The sequence below is a fragment of the Hemitrygon akajei genome, chromosome 10 (genome assembly GCF_048418815.1).
Source record: "Hemitrygon akajei chromosome 10, sHemAka1.3, whole genome shotgun sequence".
Lineage (NCBI taxonomy): Eukaryota > Metazoa > Chordata > Chondrichthyes > Myliobatiformes > Dasyatidae > Hemitrygon > Hemitrygon akajei.
In genome coordinates, this window is record NC_133133.1 from 55,602,429 (window position 1) to 55,615,363 (window position 12,935).

Consider the following 12,935-nt stretch of genomic DNA (forward strand, 5'->3'; position numbering starts at 1 on the left):
TTTTGGGCAGTTCTTAGATACATGTTACAAATGTGATTTAAAACACTGTTATATTTGCGAATTCAAGAAAAGTGAATTGATTTTCCTAACTATAGAAGTCATACTAGACAGTGCTGTAACGGTTTACTTCACGTGTTCTCATCTCTACAGTTTAGCCATTTCTGGCAGATGACCCCACTGCGGCATTCATATCATGGTTTACACGTATTGTAATACACAGCTGTCAGCAGCAGTGAACAGAACCAGCTTTCTACTGCATACTGACTGCTGTTGCTGCAGACAACCCAGCCCAATCTTCAGTTTGTACCCAATACTCAGCTGTTTTAATTAGATTACTATGACATGGGCTATACTAGACTTTCCACTGTAACCCCTTTCTGATGAGTTTTGATATGCAAAACCTAGCAAGTTCTAGCAGCATTTGAGTTAGAATTAGTATATTTTCCTATTCATTTCATTCAAGGTTCCAACTAAATTACATATATTCATTTTTTTTTTTTGTTTATATCAGAAATTCCTGTGGCCTTGTTTGTTGTTTTCTCCCCCCTTCTGGCCTCTACAAATGCTTATGGCCCACAATGAGAACCACTCTTCTAGAGGGTGTGGAGTGGATTTGTCTCCTACCTTTCCCCAATGTCAGAAATATGAATGGAGGCAACTTAAGCTCAAGTCCAGTTAAAACAGACCCAATCAGCATTTTAATCCCACTAACCATCTACCAGTTAAAAAGCAACATATTCAAAGACTGGGGCACCGGATTCTGTCTGTCTCTCTGAGGCCCAAGCAAGGCTAAAATAATAAACAAGAGATTCTGCAGATGCTGAAGATCTTGAGCAACACAACATACAAAATCCTAGCGAAATTGGAGGATCGGGCAGCATATATGGGGAGTACATGCCCAAAATGGCCAGACTCCATAGAAGCTTCCTGTCCTGCTGAGTTCCTCCAACATTTTATGTGTTGCTCTGTATTCAGTCTGAGGGGGATAAACAGTTGCTTTTCAGACTGAAACTCTTCATCAATTATGTCTCACCCATTCTTTACTCCCTCCTGTACTCCATAGTTAGGCAGCTTCAATAGTGCTGAGTGACCATCTATGAGCCCAAATGTCATGGAGCAAACCACCTATTGTACATCACAGGGGAAGGTCAGACAGATCAGCACAGGAACAGGCCCTTTGGCCCACAACGTCATGCAACATCACATGATGCCACCTTACATGTCAACACAACAACTGCATTAGAAACTGGAGACAAGACCCATCGATGAAATATAATCAGAATCAGGTTAATTTTCACTGACCTACTTCATGAAATTTATTGTTCTTAAGCAGCAGTATAGTGCATCACTATGGACACATTTTCAAGGACACCATATCTTATATTCTCAGCATTATTTACTTATTATAATAATTATTTCTTCCTTTTTGTATTAGCAGTTTGTTGTCTGCTCTGTTGGTGCTGGCTTTCAATGATTCTATTATGGTTATTGGATTTGAGTATGCCTGCAAGAAAATCAATCACGGAGTTGTATATGGCGACATATGTGTACTTTGATAATAAATTTACTTTGAAGAATTTATTAATTCTCCCTGCTGTATCTGTCCCATTGTCAAGGAAATTCAGGGTAGAAGCTGTACTTGAACCTGGTGGCAAATCTTCTGGGTTTTAGTATAATGTGCCAGATTGGAGAAGGGACCATAAAGAATGTGGGGGCGGGGGTGTGAGGGAAGCCTTTGATTATGCTGGCTGCTTTACTGAGGCAGTGACAATTGTAGAAAGAGTCCATGGAAGAGAGGTGGATTTCTGTGATGTGCAAAGCTGTATCCAGAATACACTACATTTTCTTGTAGTCACGTGCAAGATTGTAATGAGGCAAGTTCTGAAGTCATGAGACCATCTAATTATACTGTGGGACTGCCCAAGGGTCTGATAACTACAAGATAGAAGCTGTCCCTGACACAGCCCAATCCTCAGATCTGTGCCCTTCTCTGCCAGAGGATAATATTGTATTGCCTTGTCTCTGCAGTACCATTTGCAGTTATGACTATATTCCCTCGAAACAGGCAGGCAGCCTCATATCTATTTGATGAAACTCAGCCTACTCACCGCACTGGTGGTCCTTGGAATGTCGACGGATAGGGCTGCCATCGCTTTCAGTTGCTGGGCCCACCAGAGGTTCACCAGAAAGGGCTTACAGACTGAGGCGACCAAGCCCAGAACTGGTATGGCCTAACTAGAAGATTGCAGATCACAACCCAAAACTGGGTGAGCAAAGCTGGGAGACCAGATAGCAGGCACAAGAAAACAACGGTGGAGGTGGAATTAGAAAGCCTGGATCCAGGGGAGAGGGAATCAGATCAGGAAGTAGGAACCTGCATCTGGTGAGGGTAGACTGGATCTGAAGGCAAATTACTCAGAGCTAGAGACAGGGAATCTGGATCTGGAGTCTGGGAGCCAGAATTTAAAGGCTGGGAATATGGAAGCAGAAGCTAGAGGTATGGAGCAGGGAGTCAAGCCTCAGGAGCTGGCAGATGAATGAAAACGAAAGGACGAAATGACAGACATTTTCTTCCAAAGGTGGCTGGCCCAAAGATGAACCCAGTGGACAAAAATTGCGATCATGGGAATGAGAGCACAAAAAACAGAAGTGAGTTCAAAGGAACGGTCAGATTTGGATCAGGTGACAGTGAAAATGTGCAGATGGCTGAGAGAAGGGTGTGGATGAACAGGAGAATGGAATCGGTGTGCAAGAGGCCAAGAACTGGCTCTCTGAGCCACCTGCCAGGCATTTCCTTCCAGAGGAGGCTGGACCAAATATGAACCCAGTGGATGAAAACTGGAATCCTGGGGATGCAAGTATGAAAAACAGCAGTGAGGACAAAGTAATGGTCAACGATCAGCAGGAGCTAGCTGAATGATGGGGGTGGGTCAAGTGACACCAGAAATGTACAGATGGGTGAGAGAAAGGCATCGCTGAATAGGGGAATGGAATTGGTGGGTGAGAGGCCAGAAATTCAGTGAAGGAGATCCATGACAGAGAGGTCAGCAGGGTGAGTGGTGGTGGGGAGAAAGCAACCAAGGAGGGGGAAAGTCAAAACAAAAGAGAACAGCCACAAGGAGCTCAAAAAGCCAGCAAAGGCAGGCAGTGATGTGGACGAGCAGGATGTAGAGGTGGCATAAGGGTTTCCAGAGTTAGGAAACTGGTGCCCAAGTACAAGGCAGTGAAATCAAGAAATTGGAAAAAGGAATCCTTTGATCTCACTAAGAACCAGAAGGCCAGATTCCCAATTCTTATGGAGCAGATGAAGGTGAAAATGGTAGTACAAATAGATCTGTATAGTGTGACGAGAGCTTGAAAGATTATATGTATAGTCACAATTTCCATATCAAATATTTTATACAAAATACTCAGTGACTTCCTGTACCCAATAAAGTGCCTAATGAGCGTATGCTACCAAAGATGTGCGACAGCTTACTGGTGGATTGTTTAGCAAGAGATGATTCTTAAAACATCATATCTATCATTTTTTTTGAAGCAAACTGAGTTGAACTATTGCCGCAGACAGCGGAGGCAGGCCGTGGTGAGGCTGGTTCGGGAGACTGGCTGTTCTGCGGCATTGGGAGGTGCAACGTATCCAAGCTGGGGTCGTAGACTGAGTTCGTATCACTGTTGGAGATGAAGAGAGCAACTTGGAGAGGAGTTGATGCAGAAGAGTTTTGATAACTGTCCACCTAACCCACGTGCAAAGTTAGATTGCTCCAAGCACTAAGCCAGTTTGGTGCGTCCCAGTCCCAGAGTGATAGAGCATGGATATAGGCCGTTCAGCCTAATGGGTCTATGCCAACCACGGTGCCCACCTGGCTATCCCTAATTACATGTGCTTGTCTCATATCGCAGTCCTAATTAGATCATCAGACATTCAGTCCATATCTCAAACACAGAATCAAAAGAAACTGCAGAGGGTTATAGACTCAGCCAGCTCCATCATGAAGAGGTCAATACTCCCCAATGCCATTAGGCTTTACAATTCAACCGCCAGGACTTAAGAACTTTTTAAAAGCTATTATTAATGCTTTTTGAGATAGTGATTTAGATGCATATCATATTTTTTACTGAGTTAAGTATTGTATGTAATTAGTTTTGCTACAACAAGTGTATGGGACATTGGAAAAAAGTTGAATTTCCCCATGGGGATGAATAAAGTATCTATCTATCTATCTATCATAGGTACCAGCTTCCCGCCATCAAGGACATCTTCAAAAATCGATGCCTCAAGACAACATCCATCATTAAGGACCCTCACCATCCAGGACTTGCCCTCTTCCCATTACTGTCATCAGGGAGAAGATCGAGAATGGCTTCGGGCTGGGCGGCCCAAGTCTATTAGGGTGTCGGGATCCAGGCCCTAGAACATTGCACTACTCAGTGCTTGCACAAGTAAAAATTCAGCACAGATAGACTGGAAGTGTTGGGTATGGAGGCTAGGGTCAAGCCAATTTCGCTCGCTCTTCTGCAAATGCTTACACTTTCCTCCACAATGCCAAGGCTGTGAACAGATCTGGTGGCTGTGCATTTCTGCACCACTATCATGATGCACTGGGGACCGAGACTTGGGCCTACTTCAGCTGCTCCAGCAGCGGATAAGGGATTCAATCCAGTTTGGGATGCTATTGGTTTGCTTCTGTTGTTTGCATGATGTGTATTTTTTTTCTCTTTCTCCGTACAGTGGTTTTTGGTCCATTTTTGATTGTGTTATTCCGGTTTCTTGCTTTGTGACTGCCTTAGAACTGACAAATGTCAAAGTGTATAATTTATATATTCTTGAATAAATGCATTTTGGATCTTTGAATACATTTAAAGCAGCAAACCTGTGATCCTTTCGGCACAATATTGTTCATTTTTAATTGTATTTTATTCCATGATAACTTTAAAATCAGCTATCCTTTGTCAATCAGTTCCTGGGAATCTCACCATCACACACTCAACCACCTCTTGGTGATTGTATACCCACTGCTCTAATTATTGTGTTTCTTCATTAAAAATAATGTACTATTTAACCGTGTTCCCAATAAATGTCGATATTATCACCACCTCATAATTTTTTCCCACATTCCTTAATCATCCACTTCTTTCTAGATTGTTGTTGTTTTTAGTCCTTCAGAGTCGAAGACGACCACGACTTCTGTCAGGTGGAGGGTTTATGACTGTGGGTCTGGAGGTGACTGGTGAGGCCAATCCAGGCCCTGAAAGCTCGCCCACATGTGGGACACGAGGGCAGGTGCTGCAGTGGAAGTGGAAGTAGCTCAAGCCTTGCGCGTGGCACATTTCCTCTGAGCCTCTGCAGTGCGTCTGATTTCTGCTGCACACGCTCCTTTAGTTCCACCAGGTTGGGCGGTCCAGAGCAAGCGATTCCCAGCTACTGGGATTGATGTTGAGGTCTTTGAGGGACACTTTGAGGCAGTCTTTGAAACGTTTCTTCTGCCCTCCAACTGAGCGCTTGCCCTGGCTCAGCTCTCCATACAGCAGCTGTTTTGGTAGTCGACTGTCAGACATCCTGACGACAAGGCCAGCCAATCTGGCTTGGGCTTTCTGTAGGAGGGTGTAGACACTGTGGGTGCTAGCCCGCTCCAGAACCTCCGTGTCTGGGACTTTGTCCTGCCATTGTACGTGGAGAAGTCTGCAGAGGCAGCCCAAGTGGAAGTGGTTGAGCTGTTTAGTGTGTCTGCTATAGACAGTCCAGGTCTCGCTGGCACAGAGGAGGGTGGTGAGAACCACTGCTCGGTAGACCTTCAGCTTGGTGGTAAGGCTGAGTCCTCTCCACTCCCATATATTCTCATGGAGTCTCCCAAAGGCAGCACTGGCTTTGGCAATTCTGTTGCTGATCTCTGCATCTATGTTCACCGCTCGTGATAGAGTACTGCCCAGATAAGTAAAGCTGTCAACTGCCAGTAGCTTCTGCTCCTTTACTGTGATGTGTGGTTCCTGGTAGGGCTTTCCAGGTGCATAACTTTGGTCTTTTTGGTGCTGATTGTAAGTCCGAAGTTGTCACAGGCTCGTGAGAGACAGTCCGTTTCTCGCTGCATCTTCTGCTCTGTGCTGGCGTTGAGGGCGCAATCATCAGCGAATAAGAGGTCTCTAACGATGGTCTCCTTTACCTTTGTAACAGCCTGTAGATGCCGGAGGTTGAATAGCCCACCGCCAGTCCTGTATCTGACATGTATACCATTCTGACAATCGCGTTGGCGTTGGATTTGCCATCCGATCCCACCTCTTTCTAGATATTATAAAGATGTCTTCCAGTTCTCTCTTTATCCCATTGTTTTCTTCCCTTTTGATAACATTTTTCATTTCCCTTTTAGAGTCATTTCTCTGAATGTCCATACTGCTCATCGAGTTGCTTCTTTTGCTAACATCCACTTGCTCATTCCCTCTAATACCAAAATATGCTGGAATCCACATAAAATATAGATTCCCTTCATTTTAAGTCTAAATAAGGTTTGTATTATCTCACATATAATGTCTGGTCTTGCTCCTGTATGTAAATTTTTTACACTGCTGATTCATGTGCTTGAAACTCTCATTGGTTTCACTTCCTCCACCCACTGCTAAGCAAATAGTACAGTTGTCATTTCACATGTATACACTGAGAAATCATTTATCCTCACCCAGATTTTATTGTAAAAATCAGGCACTACGAATCCTACCCCTAAATTACTATTACCATTTTTGAAGCTTCTGTGTATATTTGTAAATATCCATGGTGGCTGTCCTTCATGTCAGACGAAAGGAAACCTCTATGGGAGAGCTTTTAAAAATGGAAAAGCTGTTCCACTCTTGTCCTCAGAAGTCCAGGCCCAGCAGTATGAGCAGGCACAGAGAGAGGTCTCCCTTGGCTGTAGTGGACAACCATGACGTCTTCCATGCCTTGTCAGGCCCTTCGCTCTCTATGGAGCATTGCAGTATCGCTTTCCTAGCTGTTGGATCACACTGTAGATCTCATCCATCCAGTTCACTGGGGATAACTTCGCATGCTAGGACAGTGGAATGTCCCTGTCTCACCGGGGTATGAGGCCACCGGTTACCCTCACCTGGTTTGGTCCGCCTGTCGAAGCGGTGTACCGGGGTGTGGCCGCTGTCACATGCAAACAGCTACTTGGAGCCACAGGTGAGAGCTGAGTGTCCAGTGGGGACCAAAGGTGAGTGAGCTGCCCCAAAATGGACACGACAAGCCCCTTCACCAGAGGTGCTACCCCTCCCTGGACACCCCATACACCCCAAATAAAAATAATTATTATTAACATAACATTCAACGACATCTTTATTTACAATCACTTCTATTTTCCTCTCACGTTAACAGCTTCCTCTGGTGCTTCACACAGCCATGGAGTCACCCCAGGAAAAGACACTGTAGAACTCACTGCCTTATTACTAATTCCTGTCCTTTCTGCTTTCCTTCAATACTCCATGTAAAACTTCTGGTTTCCTTTTTCCCCATTATGGATCCAAAAGCTGTTTAGTTGGATGATTTTCTCCATGCCCTTAGAGGTTCACACAATATATTAACACAAGCTGTGTTCTTCTTAGTTCCAGAGGTGTCTCTCCCAACTCCACCTGCATTGCCACCACTGGTGTTGTCCTTATTGCCCCACAGTTTAACCTTAATGCACGTTTTTGAATTATATCCAATTTCTAAACCATGCTGTGTAATGCTGCTGATCCATATACCATACTTCCATAGTCCAGTATTGATCTTATTAATATATTATCTTTTCAAGGATTTCCTATCAGCTCCTTTCCTATTAAACACATAAAAACATTTTGCACTTTCTTACTTTTGGTTATTATTTCCTTAATGTGTGTTGATTATGTGTCTTTTATCAAAACAAATTCGTAAAAATTTAAAGGTATCCACATATTCTAATTCTATACCATAAAGTTTTAGTTTTTCTATCCTCTTCCTAGTGAGAACATTATTTCAGATTTCTCTGCTGAAAATCTGGATTTCCATTTTAATGTCCAATCTTCCACCTTAACTATTGTCTCCTGAAGTTTCAGTATTGTAACTTAGTCATTTCTATCCCTTTTCCACATAACTCCATCATCCACAAATAGTGATACCATTTATATTAGAAAATATATTTTATCATTATAGCAAATAATAAGATTAACAATACCTACCTGAGGACTTCCATTTTCTACAAATTCTTTACTTGACAGATTTTCCTACTTGCACCATGATAGATCTGCCAAAATTTTTTTAAAATATCTGATTAGCATGAGACCTCTAATTCCCAATTTACATAATGATGAATCCTTCCTTCCACATCACATTATATGCTGTTCCCAAATCAAAATAAGACTGCTATGCTTTTTCTGTTCAACTGAGCCCTCCTCACCTAATGTTCTTGACATAAAACTGGATCCATGGCTCATCTTCCTCTCCTAGACCCACTCTAATATTTAAAAACACCCAATCTTGTTACAATGTGATCTGTCAATCTCTTATTACTCATTTTTCCAGGGTCTTCTATAAATGTGAGCTTAATACTATTGGTCAACAACTTGCTGGATTAAGATTTTTTCTTGGTTTAAGCATTGGAACTATGATTGCTTCTTTCCAGGGTTTAGGAACATTTCCTTTTCCCCATATATGATTAAGTAACTTCCTTCCCTTTCTCACTCAAATTAGATAATATATGCGATGTTTCCCAGGGGATATTTTCTTTGCCTTTCCAGGAACACGATTCAATTTTGTCATGGTGAACATCACATTTAACGTACCCTCAAAATTTCCATCCATCTCTAATGCTTCCAAGTACACTAACAATGTTTCTTCTCGTCTTTTTCCTTCAATACTCATTTGTCATAACTGTATTTTAACAAAAGGATGTACTAGCATTTCTACTTTCTCTACATTCAATACTGCAGCTCTCTCCCCATTGCTTAACATTGGGTATCCAATTTCCCTGGTGATCCCATTCATTCTTATCATCTTCCAGACTCCTTCAATAGGTGTTTCTATTTCTGCAGTCGGAAAATTTACTCCAATATTCCTACTTCATCTTTCTTTTTTGTTTCCCTTACTATTGCTTGGATTTTTATACTCAATTAATTTTTGAAAATTATGTATCCTTGCTAACATACTAAATCTCTATAATGATGTCTTATTGCTACCCCACATCTTTTTGTCCAATATGGTACTACCATTTTCATTTTAGCTCTGTTCCATTTCCCTAGTATACGTAATGTTACTGCTGTCATTGTCCCTTCTACAGTATTGTCACATAAAAGATTCACATCCTGATTGATTTTAATATTCAGCAATTTCTAATTATTTCTTTAAATTTTCTCCAATCAGCCTTTTCAAATAGCCCATGTTCCAGCATTCTCTCCTGATCTATCACGGTTTCTATTATGATTCTACATAATAGAGGATATTTGATCACTGCCTATTGTTTCTTTCAAAACTTTTCTAAAAAAGGTCCATTAATGTTAAATCACATGCTGATTCACTACCTGCATTGAAACGCACTCTTATCCCACTTCCATCGTTTGAACAAACCAGATTTTCCTCTTCCATAAGCTCTTTAATCACTGCTCCACATTGCTCCCCACACGGTGTGTGCATTAAAATCCTCAGACCACACTATTTCCCTCTGTACCAATTTGCTCTAGCAAACCTAGTTCTAATTTTTTAAAAGGATTATAGATTTTAATTGTACTTCTATTCTCCATACTTGTTTCTATGAACTGATCCTTCTTACTTTAACTCTCTATATTGCACAACCACCCCTCTACCATTAACTAAATTAACCTAATGTATCTGTACTAATCACCAATGTTGAATTACTTCACCGATCTGGTTCTGCACTTGCATCTGAATCATTTCCTTCTCTCACTGTTTACTATCCTAACCACTTCCACATATGACATTATACTCATTTGTTGGGTTTCCATTGCTTTTTTTTCCTAATTTCACGTCCCCCATCGGACACCATTTGAGTCCCACCGCAAAGACATGTTACCGGCTCACCTTGTCTACACTGCTCATATAAATGTTCTCCTCCACATCTACCATATCTCTGCCTTCCTTTACACCCCCCTACACGCCTATATTTCTGACATTTATAACACCTCAATGGTGGTGGAACAAGGGCTCTGAAACTAAAGCTCATGAATCTAATTGTTATAGTTTCTGGTAAAATTTAATCCTGAAGTATTAACATAACAGATGTGCGATCAACCTTTTCTAATTCCTCAGTTTCAATCTTTTTATCGCAGTCTCCAATCCTCCTTCAATATTTTTCTTTAGTTCTATGTTTTCTTTAATTGGTGTTCCCCGTATCACCTCTGAACATTTTCCCCTCACACTCTTTCTACTTTCTTCCGGATTTTTACAAACAGCTAACGGTGCTCCATTACACAGAACCTTTGCCATACTTCTATTACCTTCTTTAGGTTTGTTGTCAGTGCTATTGAACCAAGTGCCATTTACCTCACTCTCTTGGTTAAATTTAAATTTTATTTTAAACTCCTTTATCGCCTGCCTTGGAGTGGAACGTAGTTCTCTATTATTATTATTATTAACATTTTCTAGTTGTTTTCCACTCCTCACAGTCCCTTTTCCATTCCGCCGCAGCGTCGACCCGGTCACCGTTGAGATTTGACCGAACCGCGAGGGAAAAAACCGCCTTCCAACCGCCCAGGCGCGCGCGCGCGCGTCGCGTGCTGGCGTAATGACGTCACAATGCACGTAACTTCACTTCTAACCTGCAGTGTTAAACCAACAATAATACTTAATCTAAAAATATATTTATAATATTGCACAAATATTACTTAAATATTAAATGCACAACATCAACAACTGAACCTCTCTACCCTGTCTACATTTTGTTTATGAATTGTGCTGCTGCCACGTTATTGGAAGATTAGATGTTCGCATTAACGAGCAAGTGTACAGGTGTAGCTAATACAGTACAGTGGTCACTGTGTGTTTATTCGAAACGTGTTCTTTATATACATGAAATGAAAAAGAGAGGCGAGGGTTGTAATCGGATCACTTGAAAAAGGTGCTTAAGTTGTAATGGGGGACAAGGAAATGGCGGATGAACTGAATAAGTACTTTGCAACACCTTTCACTATGGAAGACACTAGCAATTTGGTGGAAGTTCCAGAGCTGTCAGGGCTCAGAAGTATGTGAAGTTGGCATTACTAGGGAAAATGTTCTTGGGGAAACTGAAAGGTCTCAAGTAAGTCTCCTGGATCAGATGGTGTACACCCCAGGGTTCTGAAAGAGTTGGCTGAAAAAATCCTGGAGGTATTAGTAATGATCTTTTAAGAATCATTAGATTCTGGAATGGTTCTGGAAGACTGGAAAATTGTGTCACCCCATTCTGCTGAAGGGTCTTGGCCCGAAACGTTGACTGTTTACTCTTTTCCATAGATGCTGCCTGACCTTCTGAGTTCCTCCAGTGTTTTGTGTGTGTTGCTCGGATTTCCAACATCTGCAGATTTTCTCTTGTTTCTGGCCCAATTACAATTATTGCCCCTGCGAAACATTTGCACTGATCACTACAAAGCTGTGATGCCAGTAACAAAGGGAAGAACTATCCTTTAACCTGCACTGTATCACAGTAGTTGCTGTCCCAGTCATCTGGTCTTTTTCTCCATTCCCATCCATCATCCATCCCTCCGCTCCCCATCATATGAGAGAATGCAGCCTTTAGCACAACTGAAATTCCCAGGACTGGGAGCTCAAAGTCCTGACTTTCTGTCTAGTTCTATGTAGGCACAATGGCTCTGGCAATCCAAAGACCACACAAGTTGTTTCACCGTGTCTCTGCATAATGACAAGACCTAGAGACAGATCAGTAACTATAATTGGTTTATTATTGTCACATGTGCCAAGATGAACTGATAAATCTTTGTTTTACATTGCATCCATGTAGATAATTTCATCACATTCAGTATGTTGAGGTAGCACAGAGCAGAAGCAATAACAGAATGTAGAATAATGTGTTAACTGTTAAAAGCACAGTGCAGACAGACAGTAAGTTGCAAGGCCATGACGAGGTAGACTGTGAAGTTGTGTCCATCCTATTGGACGAGGGATTTGTTCAGTTGTATTACAACAGTGGGAGAGAAGCTGTCCTTGAGACTGGTGGTTCATACTTTCAAAGAGATTGTCTTGCGTTGATGGGGTCTTTCATTGTGCTTGCTGCTCTACAAAGCCAGTGAGAAGTGTAGACAGAAACCATGGATGGATTTCAGTGTGTCCACAGCTCACAGCTCAGTGCAGTAAACGGGCACAGCAGTTTCCATAGCCACTTTCATTGTACATCTGGATAGGATGCTTCCAGTATGATGCATTGAGAAAAATTGGTGAGGCTCAAAGGGGTCTTGCTGAAATTCTTTAGCATCCTAAAGGAGGAGAAATGTTGGTGGGATTTGTTAGCCATGGCATTTATGTGTCTGGACCAGGACCTTCGAGGTCTCAGAAGAGCCAAAAGGACCTTGTGTTCCCCAGCACTGAGATATTGGTGCCAGATATCTGGGTACTTGCTCACATTTGAGTGTGAGAATCGGGCATTAGGGAACTGATTGCTACCATGTGGACAATGGCATTCAGCCCATTATACTACAGGCCTTTCCTTCCTCTCTCCATTCTGCGACCTTGGCTTTGACCTGCTCATGTACTTCATACTTGATTTCCCCAGTGTCACCTGAGAACGAGGCTAGGAAGCTCTGTGTCCTGCTGTTGATCGCATTGATCTCGTGCAACCTGCCTCACAAGTTATCCTGTGATATACTATGGTCCTCGGCTAAACAGAGACAAAAGGGACAGCAGATGCTAGGATGTGGAGTGAGAAGACAAGCGGTACCAGAGGAACTCAGCAAGTCAGGCAGCATCCATGGAGGGAAATGAATCACTG